Source organism: Callorhinus ursinus, unplaced genomic scaffold (assembly GCF_003265705.2).
Source record: "Callorhinus ursinus isolate GAN/ISIS: 27379988/994484 unplaced genomic scaffold, GSC_fseal_2.0 scaffold1, whole genome shotgun sequence".
NCBI classification, from domain to species: domain Eukaryota; kingdom Metazoa; phylum Chordata; class Mammalia; order Carnivora; family Otariidae; genus Callorhinus; species Callorhinus ursinus.
In genome coordinates, this window is record NW_027397063.1 from 135,113,378 (window position 1) to 135,127,399 (window position 14,022).

At 38.2% G+C, this 14,022-nt stretch overlaps 1 long non-coding RNA gene across 2 annotated transcripts in view; it reads left to right on the forward strand.

The window, feature by feature from the left end:
- The window catches only part of LOC141371287 (uncharacterized), an 84,355-nt gene that overhangs the window by 54,657 nt on the left and 15,676 nt on the right, over positions 1-14,022 (forward strand). The window contains exon 3 of one of the 2 annotated variants that reach the window (XR_012376117.1): positions 8,935-9,154. The exons of the other annotated variant lie outside the window; for it this stretch is intronic. This is a non-coding gene — a long non-coding RNA (uncharacterized lncRNA). Of the gene's footprint in view, positions 1-8,934; positions 9,155-14,022 lie in introns of those variants that run through there. 2 annotated transcript variants of the gene reach the window in all.

The following is a 14,022-nucleotide window of genomic DNA, read 5'->3' on the forward strand; positions in this document are numbered from 1 at the left end:
AAGAATCAGTGCCATTATTATCACCCTAACAAAATCAACAATAATACCTTGGTGTCCTTTAATTCTTAGTCCTTAATTAATTTGAACAGCTGTCTCCAAAACCTTTTTTTATAGTTGTTTTCTTTGAATCTGAACCTAAACAAATCAATTCTTTGTATTTGCTTAAGTCACTTAAGCCTTTTTAATCTAATGTAGTAACTGTCCCACTTTATTTCCCCATGATATCTACTTGCTGTAAAAGTTGAATTCAAAGATTTTTAAATCTGACTGCTGAATAGTCAGACAAGACTGATTTTATAATTTCTTTTTGGAATTTACTGAGGTTTTCTTTACTAACCAAACATGGTTGTTCTTTGCAAATGATTAATAGACCCTGGAAAAAGAAGGGTTGTTCCATGTTTGGATGGTTATGTTAATACTTTTACAGTCCTGTGAGCCCAGTAGCTGCAGGATATGTTCACTAAGGGGAAGCTGAACTTCAGTATTGATAAAGGAATCCATACCTGCCCTAAATCAGCCCCATCTATGTGCTGAACAAATATCCCTTTATTTGTCAAGAACATGAAGCTAATTGTCACCAAGTTCTCCACGTCTTTTTTTTTTAATAATTTTTATTGTTATGTTAACCACCATACATTACATCATTAGTTTTTGATGTAGTGTTCCATGATTCATTGTTTGTGCATAACACCCAGTGCTCCACGCAGAATGTGCCCTCTTTAATACCCATCACCAGGCTAACCCATCCCCCCACCCCCACCCCTCTAGAACCCTCAGTTTGTTTTTCAGAGTCCATCGTCTCTAATAGTTCGTCTCCCCCTCCGACTTACTCCCCTTCATTCTTCCCCTCCTGCTCTCTTCTTCTTCTTTTTTTTTTCTTAACATATATTGCATTATTTGTTTTAGAAGTACAGATCTGTGATTCATCAGTCTTGTACAATTCACAGTGCTCACCATAGCACATACCCTCCCCAATGTCTATCACCCAGCCACCCCATCCCTCCCACCCCCCACCACTCCAGCAACCCTCAGTTTGTTTCCTGAGATTAAGAATTCCTCATATCAGTGAGGTCACATGATACATGTCTTTCTCTGATTGACTTATTTCACTCAGCATAACACCCTCCAGTTCCATCCATGTCGTGGGATTGCATGCTTTTCATCAGAATTCTCTAGAATACACTCAAGATGACTCCATCAATATGGGGCAAGGCCAGGAGGAAGAGGTAGGTAATGACAAAAGTGTGTTCTTATCTCACATTTTGCCACAAATAATTACAAGAATTGTTATGCAAATAGTAAGAAGAATAACCCCTTGGTCCTGAAGGATCTCTTATGGTGATTGGCAGACAATATAAACTCCTGCCAGAGCCCTACTCTGTGACATTCTTAGGCAAGCTTAATAACAACTAATAGTCGATGTTTCAGACCATCATCAGCTAAGCTAGTAGCTTACTGTTCCAGCTCTTCCTGCTAGCCCATCCATGACCCATTGTGCGATATCCACTGGCATGGAGGTGCATGCTCCTCCTCTCAACCCAGTGCCTAAATCTAGGACCACCCAGATGAAGGCACATTGATCAAACGCAGACCATGCTCACCAAGTCTTGAAAGTTTCCTGGAGCAAACACTGCTCTGAATCTTATGACTATATTAAATCAGCTTAAATTTAAATTCAGATATTAGTAATAGAAACCAAAAATTCCATTGGCTTTGAAAAGATTAAAGTTTGCTTTTCTTTTCCATGTGAAATAATTCTGAATTAAATTGGCAGGACAGCTATGTTAGCTTCAGAGTACCATTAGAGGCTAGGGTCCTTCTTTTTTCTGTCATTTTTTGTCATTTTTCTGTCATTTTCCAAGGTTTTTCAGCACTGTTAGTCCTGAAATTTCTAGACTTCTTTTCCTTTCCATTCTTATTTGCAAACCAGACAATTATTTTTCTGAGTTTACCTCTTTATTATGAAATTCAGCCATTAGTACCAAGTCAGGCTATTAATATTCTCTATGCCAACTTCTTCACTTAAACCACAAGCTCATTTAGCTTATTATCTGCCATCCAAATTTTTCATTTGTATAGAACATATTTTTCCATCCCTTCACTTCCAATCAGTGTGTGTTTGTGCATCTGAAGTGTATTTCTATAAGCAGCATATAGATGGGTCTTATTTTTTATACATTAAGTCGCTCTATGTCTTTTGATCAGAGAATTTAGTCCATTTACATTTATTTTTTTTAAAGATTTTATTTATTTATTTGATAGAGAGAGAATGAGAGATAGAGAGCACAAGAGGGAAGAGGGTCAGAGGGAGAAGCAGACTCCCTGCCGAGCAGGGAGCCCGATGTGGGACTCGATCCCGGGACTCCAGGATCATGACCTGAGCCGAAGGCAGTCGCTTAACCAACTGAGCCACCCAGGCGCCCCAGTCCATTTACATTTAAAGTGACATTATTTCTATGTACTTACTGCCATTTTGTTAAATGTTTGCTGGTTGTTCTGTAGTTCCTCTCTGTTCCTTTTTTCTTCTTTTCTCTCTTCCCTTATGGTTTGATGACTTTCTTTAGTGTTATGTTTAGATTCCTTTCTCAATATCTTTTATGTATCCACTGTAGGTTTTTGTTTTGTGGTTACCATAAGGCTCACATTTAACGGCCTATATATGTAATAGTCTATTTTAGGTTGATAGCAACTTAAATTTGAATGCATTCTAAAACTCTATATTTTTACTCCCCACAATCCCATATTTTATGTTTTTGTTGTCACGTTTTGCATCTTTTTATTTTCTATATCCTTTAATTATTGTAGCTGGAGTTATTTTTAACACTCTTGTCTTTGAACCTTCATACTAGCTTTATAAGTGATTAATCCACTACCGTTATTGTATATTTACCTTTATCTGTGAGATTTATTCTTTCATATGTTTTCTTGTCACTGATTAGTACCCTCTCTTTTCGGTTTAAAAAAGTCCCTGTAACATTTCTTATAAGGCTGGTTTAGTAGCGTTAAACTCCTTTAGCTTTTGCTTGTCTGGAAAATTCCTTATCTTTCCCTCAATTCTGAATGATAACCTTGCTGGGTAGAGCATCCTTGGTTGGAAATTTTTCCCTTTCAGCTCTTTGGATATATCGTGCCAACCTCTTCTGGCCTGCAAAGTTTCTGCTGAAAAATCTGCTGATAGTTTTGTGGGGAATCCCTCATATATAAAAAAGTTGTTTTCTCTTTCTGTTTTTAAAATTCTCTAACTTACAACATTTTAATTATAATATGTCTTGGTGTGAATCTCTTCAGGTTCATCTTGTTTGGCACTCTCTGTGCTTCCTAGATCTGGATGTCTGTTTCTTTCTATGTGTTAGGGAAGTTTTGGGGCATTATTTCTTCAAATAAATTTTCTGCCCCTTTTTTCTCTATTTTTTCTAGGACCACTATAATGTGAATTTTATTCCGTTTGATGTTGTCCCATATATCTCTTAATCCACCTTCACTTTTTAAAATTTTATTTATGTTTGTTGTTCTGTTTGAGTGAGTTCCACAGCTCTATCTTCTAGCTCACTGGTCGTTTCTGCTTTATCTTGTCTGCTCTTGAACCCCTTTAATGTACTTTTCAATTTAGTTATTATATTCTTCATCTCTGTGACTTCTGGTCGGCACTTATATATTTTCTATCTCTTTGTTGAAGTTTCTACTGTGTTCATCCATTCTTCTTCTAGTTCAGTGAGCATCTTTATGACTATTACTTTTTACTCTTTATCAGTTAAATCACTTAGATTCATTTCATGAGGGATTTTTCCGAGGTTTTATCTTATTCTTTTGTTTAGAACATATTCCTCTGTTTCCTCATTTTTCTCTTAACTCTCTGTGTTTGTTTCCGTGTATTAGGTAAAACAGCTATCTCTCAGTCTTGAGTGAATGGCCTTATGTAGGAGGTGAAACTTGCCATTCAACCTTGCTCTAGCTCTTGGTTGCCTCTTAAAACTTTGCAATTGTCTAAGCAGCTTGATTTATTCTTGATAGGTCCTAGTTGTTGAGGGTGTGCCAGGAACTGTCAGTGTTCCAAAGGATGTGATCTCAGTCAGCTCCTAGTATCAGGATGACTGGAAGCCAGACCCCCAAACCACAGCTTTTAAAGTATGCCAATTTATACAGTCTCATGAGACTGCAATTGTAAAACTTGCTGCCTCCAGAACAAATGATCTGGAGTTGTCCCTTGGTCAGCAGTTGCCAAAATTGTGGCTCCAGACAAGTGTACATGCTCCTTTCTAGGAGGTACATGCAAGTTGTAGCAAGACCCAGGAAGAATGCAAAGATGGACTCCTCCAGCCCACATTCCGAGAGCCCTTTGTAGCCTCTAGATGGGTGACAAACCTAAAGCCTGCCCCTCAGGCAGAAGCTCCAGGACAAATAAATAGGCCTTCTTCATAGGAAGACTAGAAGTGCGTTTCAGTCTGCTGTCTGCACAGTGCTCTGGGGGTGGTAGCCTGCCAAGAACTGTCTCTCCGATTATGACAATATCATAGGACTCAGGAGCGCAAACCCCCTGACCACCAGAGCCAGGCAATCAGAGAGAGTCCACAGCATGACCTGTGTGTACTTGCCAGCTTTAGTGAGATAACTGGAGAGTGGAGGGGCAGGGCATGCCTGCCAGCTCTAGCAGTGCAGCAGGAGACTGCAGAAAATGTACACACCTACTGGCACCAGCAAGCTTAAGGAAGAGTATAGAAATGGTGCCCACCGGTACCCCTGTCCCGGAGAGAGTCCCAATAGGTCCTTGCCCCTCTGGCAAACAGTTTAAGATTAGCAAATGGATCTCCTTCACAAATAGTCTAGGCACTTTTCAAATTGCTGCTTTTGTGTTGAGTCCTTAGGCAAGTGAGTCTGCATGCAAGCCCTTTAAGAGTGGTATTTCAGTTTCATCACAGCCTTTTGGGTCTCTTGGATGGAATCCCATGGTTTTTCAAAGCTAGACACTTTGGAGGCTCATCTCTCCAGTGCAGGTGCCAAGAGTTGGAGTGCCTGCTCTGGGGCACATACCCCTAGCTCCTCAGGAACATGCTCCTCTTTTGTGAGATCCTTCTCAATTGTGGGGGTGGGGTTTTAGGTAAGCCTTTGTCTCAGCTTCTCCTATCTGTTTCTATGTGGCCGCTTTATCCTTTGCATGTGGAAGAACTAGCTGTTCAGCCAATTTTCAGAGGGAATTGTTCTATATGTAGCTATATATTTGATGTGTCCATAGGAGGTGAGTTCAGGATCTTTCTATGCTGCCATCTTGGACCCTGCCTTCCAACCTACTGCTTACAATTTTATCAAATATTTCACTACTGCATAAATTGGATGCCATCTTTATGTCTTCAGTAACAGTTTCTTTGTCATTCTCTGCCCAGACACGAAGTCAATACCACATGTATTGTTTTTTTTTAAAGATTTTATTTCTTTATTCGAGAGAGAGAGAATGAGAGATAGAGAGCACGAGAGGGAAGAGGGTCAGAGGGAGAAGCAGACTCCCCGCCGAGCAGGGAGCCCGATGTGGGACTCGATCCCGGGACTCCAGGATCATGACCTGAGCCGAAGGCAGTCGCTCAACCAACTGAGCCACCCAGGCGCCCATTACCACATGTATTGTTTTCCTTTTCAACAGCTTACTTTTAGATGCAGGTATGTGTCAGGATATGCTAGCTAGCCAGGACGAGTTGTAATAAATAACCTCAAAATTTTTGAGGCTTATAAACACAAATTGTATTTATTTCTTATTCTAACCATGCTGGGGCCCAGCTGTGTATTTTCTCATCTCAGGGCCCAGATTAAATGAGCAGTTCCTATCCAGAATGTTGCTAGGTGAAGGTAGCAGGAAAAAAAATGTGATAACTCTTCAACCTTTCGCTAGAAAGTTGAACACATTATTTCTGCTCACGTTTCATTGGCCAAATCCTCTTGTCTATGGAGTAGAGAAATATATCCTCCCGCTGGGAAGAATATAATGCTTTACATATCCAAGCTCAAAGTCAATACAGCAGGATATACAATCCTTTCACATGGAGGGTAAAACAGATACAGTGAGGCCACTATGAATATTTGCTGAATGCTTGCTATTTCAGTACAAATCAGCCTTACATCCAGTTGCCAGCATGGAGCCTTCCTTGACCACGTTTACAACAGGCCCATAATCCTGGGGAATTAAATCCTCCTCCCACTGCTCTCATGGGCAACCTCAACCAATAAACCCTCCAGGTCTCTCATCCCTCAGGGCAACTCTGAAGTTCATGGTCTACACTGGGATAAGATTGAGCTCCAGTTGCTCTTGGTGGTAACTTGCTTTATAACATGCCCTTTGTTGGCATCTGTCCATTTTCTCTCTTGCTTTTCATTTCCATATTAGTCTTTCCTGTGATCACCTCCCGAATAAGTTACTTGCACTCGAGTCCTTGCTTCAAGGGCTCCTTCTGGGAATCCAAACGAAGATGGAAGGACAGAAAATATTTAGAGCAATGATACAATCTGCCACAAAGAGAAGAATGCCTTGGGGCGGTAATTAGTAGTCTCTGCCAAAAATTCCAACACAAGAATGGATCCACCCATCTTTTCTATGCTTCTGTCTTCAAATCTGTTCATCTCTTGGTCAGACCAGAAACATTGTTTCCCAGAAGGGATAAGGACTCCTGTAAAAGATTATTTTCTTCCACTTCTAGACCACAGGAAGCAGGAGCAATCATTTACTCTAAACAGACTCTACCACCCTTTCTTTCATAGGGCCTCAGGATGTTTATTCCGGAATTCCCTTTATAGGCACGTATGCTCCCTTCCCACAGCACTGATGCCTCCTGTACCACATGTGGATGGTGAGACCAGGTGCACCCAAGCCCTCTTCTGTGACTCTCCCTCTCCTACTTCCTTCCCCTCCACAAAGTGCACCTTACCTACAAAAATCACCTTGTCAATGTTCTCCTGCATGAAACAAGCCTGACACATATATATAGCACTTTATGTACACATGCACACATATGAACTAAGCAGAGACATAATTTAGGTGTGGGTTTTTCTGGACAAAAACAACAACAACAAACAAAACAGAAAGTGATTAAAAATTTCTCTCTCTAGATCCTCTCTCCTTCTCTCTCTCTCTCTCTCTCTCTCTCCCACACATATCCCAGGGAGCCAGATTGATACTCACCATACCACCACTTTGAAATACTTTGAGATTAGTGAGTGTGATAACTCATAATTCAGTATCATATCTTTTGTGACAATGTAAAATACAACCGAATTTGCTTTTTATGGCATAAATTGTTTTCTTTCCTTTAGGAAGAAAGTGAACAGAAAGAGATTTTAGAAAGGAAAACAAGTAGAAGAGTAAAAACTTCTTAGTATATGTGCTGCCAAAGCGAGCACAAGAGTAAAAACTTCTTATTCCATGCTGCCCAGAAACCAGGTCTTAGTTATAAACTATTTTAAAACCCATTAATTAAAAAGGATGGGTGTGGTTTATTATTGCAAAAGTTAGAAATCAAATGGTGCCTTAGGATAAGAAGAATATGATGGGAACTATGACTGGAGAGCCGAAACCTGTATCACTGCCCTGATTGCATAAAAGCCCAAGGTGTTGCAGCTGTAATAAAGTGAGAGAGAGTTAGAGTAATCTTACTTTCTAATGAAGATACATGCTTCTACATCCAAAGAAAAATGTCTTCTCTGATTTTTTTGTGTCATATTTCAATTGTCTTATATTTTCACCTACCTGTATCCTATGTGTCTTCCCTTCCCTGTGACCTCTTGTCATTGAAGCAACTGCTGACTCAATGTCAATTTCTCAGGCTCTGAGCCCTGCTCGTGGAAGGGGAGCAGCACGAGGATTCATGGCTCTCCAGCTGAGAACAAGCTCAGGGGAAAAGGGGGGAACCTGTACGTCCATTTGCATATGACTCTTGATGAAGCCAGAGCCTGTTATTATTGCTTTGAAGAGATATCCTCAGAGGGGAGAAATGAATGTGGTGACATGACAGAGACATTTGTGGATGGGTGACCCAGAACTAGAACTGACAGAATCTAAACGTTGAAAACTATCAAGGCCCGTATACTAAGGCTACCAGAGTTTAGGAATCTAAGAGTGGTAAAACTAACAACTAAAAAATGGGTGACAAGACATAAGATTTGCAAACTTCTAATTTTACTGAGTGAAGACATTTAGAAAAAACAACCTACAGGGGTGCCTGGGTGGCCCAGTCAGTTAAGCGTCGGACTATTGATTACGGCTCAGGTCATGATCTCAGGGTCACGAGATCGAGCCCCACGTCAGGCTCCATGCTCAGTGTGGAATCTGCTTGAGTTTCTCTCTCCTTCTCCCTCTGCCCCTCCCCACCCCCACTCTCACGCTCTCTCAAAACAACAACAACAAAAAAAAAACAACCTACAAACAAATACACTTATGAGTGTCACTATTTTAAAAAGAAAGGACGTTTGAATTCCCCCTTCCTAATAACTATACATTGGTTTGTAAGAACTTATCAATATGGTCTTTATTTTCCTCCACGTTACCATCCCTGGGCTAGTGAAAATTCTGTGCACTCTATTCTGAAGGTTGACCTTAGGAAAACAGTTCAGAACCCTTCTCGAAAAGCTCTAGTCTCCTTGGCAAAGTCTGTGACTAGCTTCAAATGTCATACTGCTCAGCACTGAAGCCTTTGGTTCATACCTGAACTGCACAAATTTTTTAAGAAGCTAAATAATTTGGCAAAGGAAATCTGACAGATTTTAAAGAATTCATGTTCTAATGCCAGCTCATGTAATTCTTGACTTCTCTGTTGATAAGTATCTGCACATGGGTGCACAAGAATGAATTTAAAAAAATTCACCGGGCAAAGTGTTTTACTATAAACTATTATAATTCTGATGAACTTTGGGGCCATATGTCTGAAGGTGTTTCTCTCTCTGTCTCTCTCTGCTAAGATGGTGATGCAAATCCTTTGAAGAATCTTGAGACCTTGAGACAACCATCTTACTGGCTATGGACCGTCTCAGAACTCCTATTATGTCGAATGGAAATAAGCTTCTACCTTTTATTGTTAAGTTTAAAGACAACTAAAACCCAACTTAGACACTTTAAGCTTCCTGAACTCCTAATTCAGAGAGCAATTGCAGGATTTTTAGAAAGTTAAAAAATTATAAAACTCATATAAGAACACGTGGTGTGTTCTCAGAGTTATTTCATTGTTATAAATGCTTTCATTATTAAACAAGAAAAATAACACAAATGAGTAAAGAATTCAATTCAAGAAGTTATATGAAGAACAATAAAAGAAACTTAATAAAATGGAGGGTATTAATAATGAAGAACAATAAAAGAAACTTAATAAAATGGAGGGAATTAATAAAGTTAAAAGCAGAAAATAAATAATTACACTGAAAGAAATAGACTGCATAAATCAAAGAACAAGTTCTTGAAGAAAACAGTGAATTCTTCTGGCAAATGTAATCTCAAAAAGAAATTGAAAAGCATAAATTCACAAGATCAACTTTAAAAATACGATATAACCATAGAAATGGATATTGCTTTCAAAGAATAAGAAAATAAAATATACTAACAATTCCTACACAAAACAGTACAAAATTGTACACAGATAAAATATGGAACAATAGCTATAGAAGAAATGGAAAATGTTCCAAAGAATAAGCTTCATAAAAAAGATCTAGGCTCAGACATAGTTTTATAGATTAGTTATTTCAAAGTATTAAGCAACAGAAAATTCTCATACCAACTTTTTCCATCACTGAAAATGATAGAAAGCTTCACAGCGCATTTTATGTAATGAGCCTAATCCGGAGACCATCATCTAACAGCTAAGACCAACACATAAAATTTTAAAATAAAGCAGAACATAAAATAAAAACAAATTTCATGTGAGTTTTCACAATATATTTATGTGTGAATTTTTTGTATGAATGCCACATTTCAATAAAAGTTAGAATATAAAAATGTAAATCTTACTTATTGATATAAATTCTAAGCTCTCAAATGAGAGATAAATTCAGTTTATCAAAAAGTGATATATTGAGAGCAAGGAGGACATAATCTTTGTATTATGATCTCTCAGTAAAAAAAATATAATAATAATACAATTGCTCACATCAAATGAAAAACCATGTAATAAGTTAAAAAGTCATTCGGTGAATATCAATACATTACACACAAAATCTTGAACTACAAATAGAAGGAACATTTATCATGGTTAAAAAACAGTCTAAGGCTAGCTTAGAGTATAAGACTAAAAGGCAAGAAACATTCCCGTTAAAGTAAGGGAAGAGACAAAGGTTTGAACTATTGCCAGTACCTTTTCTTAAAACTTGTTTTGAAAGATTCAATCAAGAACAAAGAACCAGAAGCATAAATAAGATGTTTAACAACTGCAAAGGAGGAGACAAAATTATTGTTAGTAGGTACTATAATTTCACTAGAAAAGTGAAGAGAATCAGCTGGAAAATTTTACACAACTAATAAAATGTCCAGAGACAAAGTAATTATGTAAAAACCAATAGCTAGAGTGGAAAAATGACTACTTTCACAACAGAAAACAAGGCATTTAATAGCCAGGAATATGCTCAACAGAAAAAAACATACACAGTAATTTTACAAGAAAAAAATATGTTGTTACGCACATGGAATGAGAATGAAGTTCTCACCAAGTAAATTTAAAAATTAATACAGTTTGTAAAAACAAAACAAAACTCAATGTGTTTGCTTTTTAAAAAGTGGCAAATTGATGATAAAAGTTTGTTTTGAGTTTTTTAAATTTTATTTTAATAAAAGTTCATTTTGAAAAATATGGGGATGATACTCACCAGGAATATTTTGAATAAACAAAGAATATTAAAAAGGAGCTTCGCAGCGCACCTGGGTGGCTCCGTTGATTGAGCATCTGACTCTTGATTTTGGCTCAGGTCATGATCTCAGGGTCGTAAGATAGAGCCTCATGTCGGGCTCTGTGCTGGGTGTGGAGTCTGCTTAAGATTCTCTCTTTCCCTCTCCCTCTTCCCCCAACCTCTCTCCCTCGATCTCTCTCTATCTCTCCCCCCCTTAAAAAAAAGGAACTTCCCAACCAAACATGAAAATACACATAGGAGACAATAATTAAAGCTGTGGTATTAAAGTGGAAATAAGGATATCAAAGGAAAGTAATTTAAATCCCAGACAAAAAAAAACTTTTTCTATAAGAGAAGACTTTCAAAGGTGACATTTGACACTGATAAATATTAATGGGACCATTGGTTAACATCTGGACAATTCGCAGATAGCCACATGGATAGGGAGTGAGTGCTTGAGGACTGAACCAGTTATATCGGCAGTGAAGGCCAGCAAAAGAGCAATAATCCAGACACACCACCACCATCACATACAACATAGTGCACACCCACGCATATACGTGCACACACATATTTCGACATGATGTTTATAATCCTCTTCTTCCTGGAAAAAGAAGAGGCGAAGGGCAGAATGTGATTATACTTGTGGATTTACTAGGAAATCATTGGATTGAACTGCGAGAAACTTGCAGTTGGGTAGATTTGATTGTTTGCTGCTAGGTGAATTTGAGGCTAAAAGTCAGAAATTAAATTGGGTTAAGAAATAAATTCTATTTTTACATGCCTGAGTCTGTGACTGAGAAATTCATGCCTATTAAACCTTAATCAAGTCAGGGCTATCCTTGCTTGGCAACACTTGGAAGCTTCCCAGTTGTGCTTCGAATGAAATCCAAACTCTGGGGCCAGAAGACTCCACAGGTTCTCCTGCTTGATTCAGTCTCTCAGCTCATCTCCTGTTCCCTCTCCTTTGCTCCCAGGATACTCCAGCAGCCCAGACTTTCTTTTGAACAGAGCAAGATTTCTCCTGTCTAAAGCCTTTTTACTTGCTGGGCCCTTTGTCTGGAGGGCTGTTCCTTTGTTTGAAATGTAATTTCTTAGTTTATTTTTTTAACTTCCTTCCTTTGTTCTTTAATTCTCAAGTCCAATATCACATCCTCCAAAATGTTCTCTCTGATTTTCCTAACTAAGGGAGTTATTTTTTATTATATCCTTATATGTATTTTCTTTATAATGTTTTGTAAATCAAATTCTGTTTATCTTGTTTACTTGTTCATTGTTATTATCTGTCTCCTCTCAACAAATGTGAACTTCCTGAGGGCTAGGATATCGTTTGCTTCATTCACTCATTTATTGTGAATCCCTATTTCCTAGTATAGTGCCAGGGACAGAGGACATGTTCAACAAAGCTTTTTTTTTTTTTTTGATTGAATGAATCACTCAATTATTCAAAATCATATTATAGAAGAGTATCTGTAAACAAAAGAAAATGTTCATATCATATTAAGTGAAAAAAGCATATTAAAAATAGATGACCTTGAGGTATATATAAACCTATGGCAAAAGAAAATTTTAAGCCGTGGAATGAAATGTACCTAGCACAGCAGAATCTTATCTCTAAAAATCAACACTAAAAGAACCATGTAAAACTCATATTTACCCTCTTTTCAAAAGATCTTCTCATAGATCATTTCTATTTCCTCTTTTATACCTTACTAGATTTTCCAATTTTTGGATTCTATACATATTTTTTAAAGTATTAAATATTTCAAAGATAAGTATCTGATGGCATTGTATTGTTTTCAGAGTCATTTTTTCTCCTTTACCTTTTCATCCTTTCTTAATTCTACCCAAAGAAGAGGAGATTGTCGCGAAAACAGCAGACCCGGGATGAAATCCATCTACCACCTAATAAGCATGTGATTTGGGGCAAGTTACTCGAATCTTCTGAAAGTCCACTCCATCGCATAATGGATATAGTGTTAAATGGATAAAATTAAAACTACCTCCAAGCAGATGGTATAAAAGGGACTTTGAGAGTAAGAACTGGGAAAAAAAAAAAAAGTTGAATAGCTGCCCACCTACTCTCCATTTTCTTTCACGAATTGTTCTTTTCCCTTTCCTACTCCTACCTGATCCGCTTCCTGTCAATTCGGGAACTGTATCAGGAGGGTCTTCTGGATAGGGAAGTCTGGCTCATTTTTTTGAAGAGATCCGTCTGCTCAGTAAAAAAGAGACTAGATTGGCAGGGCCAGAAAAACTCAGAGTCCTCAGGATACTCTGTGGGTTCTGTTTGTAAATTTTCACCATTTTTCTTTATCTCACTGTTTCCTTTCGAGCTTTGAAATTCTTGGCACTGGGAGGCGGGCGGGGGGGAGTGGAAAATGGCAACCTCTAAGCTAGAGTTTGAAAAGCTGGGGGAAAGAGAAATTATCATATAAATATTATTCTACATTGCCTTTTCCTAGACAGAGGGGTCAGAAACTTTAAAATGCAAAACGCAAAGTATGTTTGGCATATCCTGGAGGATCAGATCTAATTCCAAACAGGAAAAAAAAAGTTTGAATTTATTTTCTACCCGACTCAGGAGAGATTTAAAAGTTGAAATGTTACAGTTTGGTTGGCTTCTCTCAGCAGCACCAGACATTTCCATTCCACGTGGGAAGAACAAAATGAGGCAAACAATCCAAGATTAAATGAAAACAGGTGGGATAGAGGATGCATTTACACTTTACCACCTGGAATAAGAGTATTTGCCTCTCATGGTTTTATAGGCTTGGGGGCTGTTGAAGAAATAGCACCGTCTATAAATTGAATCAACGCTCATTAAACTCATTGGGAGAAATTTAGTTAGGAAAACAGCCTAGATGGAAAACAAGCCCTTGGTTTTTATTGGATTTTACAATAGGGAGCACTCTACAATAAGGAGCTTTTAAACACGAAGGCGGGAAGGAGCTAACTATAGAAATTACCCGTGTGGGATTGCATCTGGGGGACACTATGAGTCTCAGGAGAGAAGAACATACTTACAGCAGAGAAGGAGATTACAGAGAGATTTTATTTTCTGCTGACCCAAAATAATAACCTTAATGTGAATCTTTCACCATCACCTCCTATCTTCTTACCACCAGCAGCAGTTTCGAATTCCTGGCTGGATTCTTCTACAGTTTCTTAAGTTCT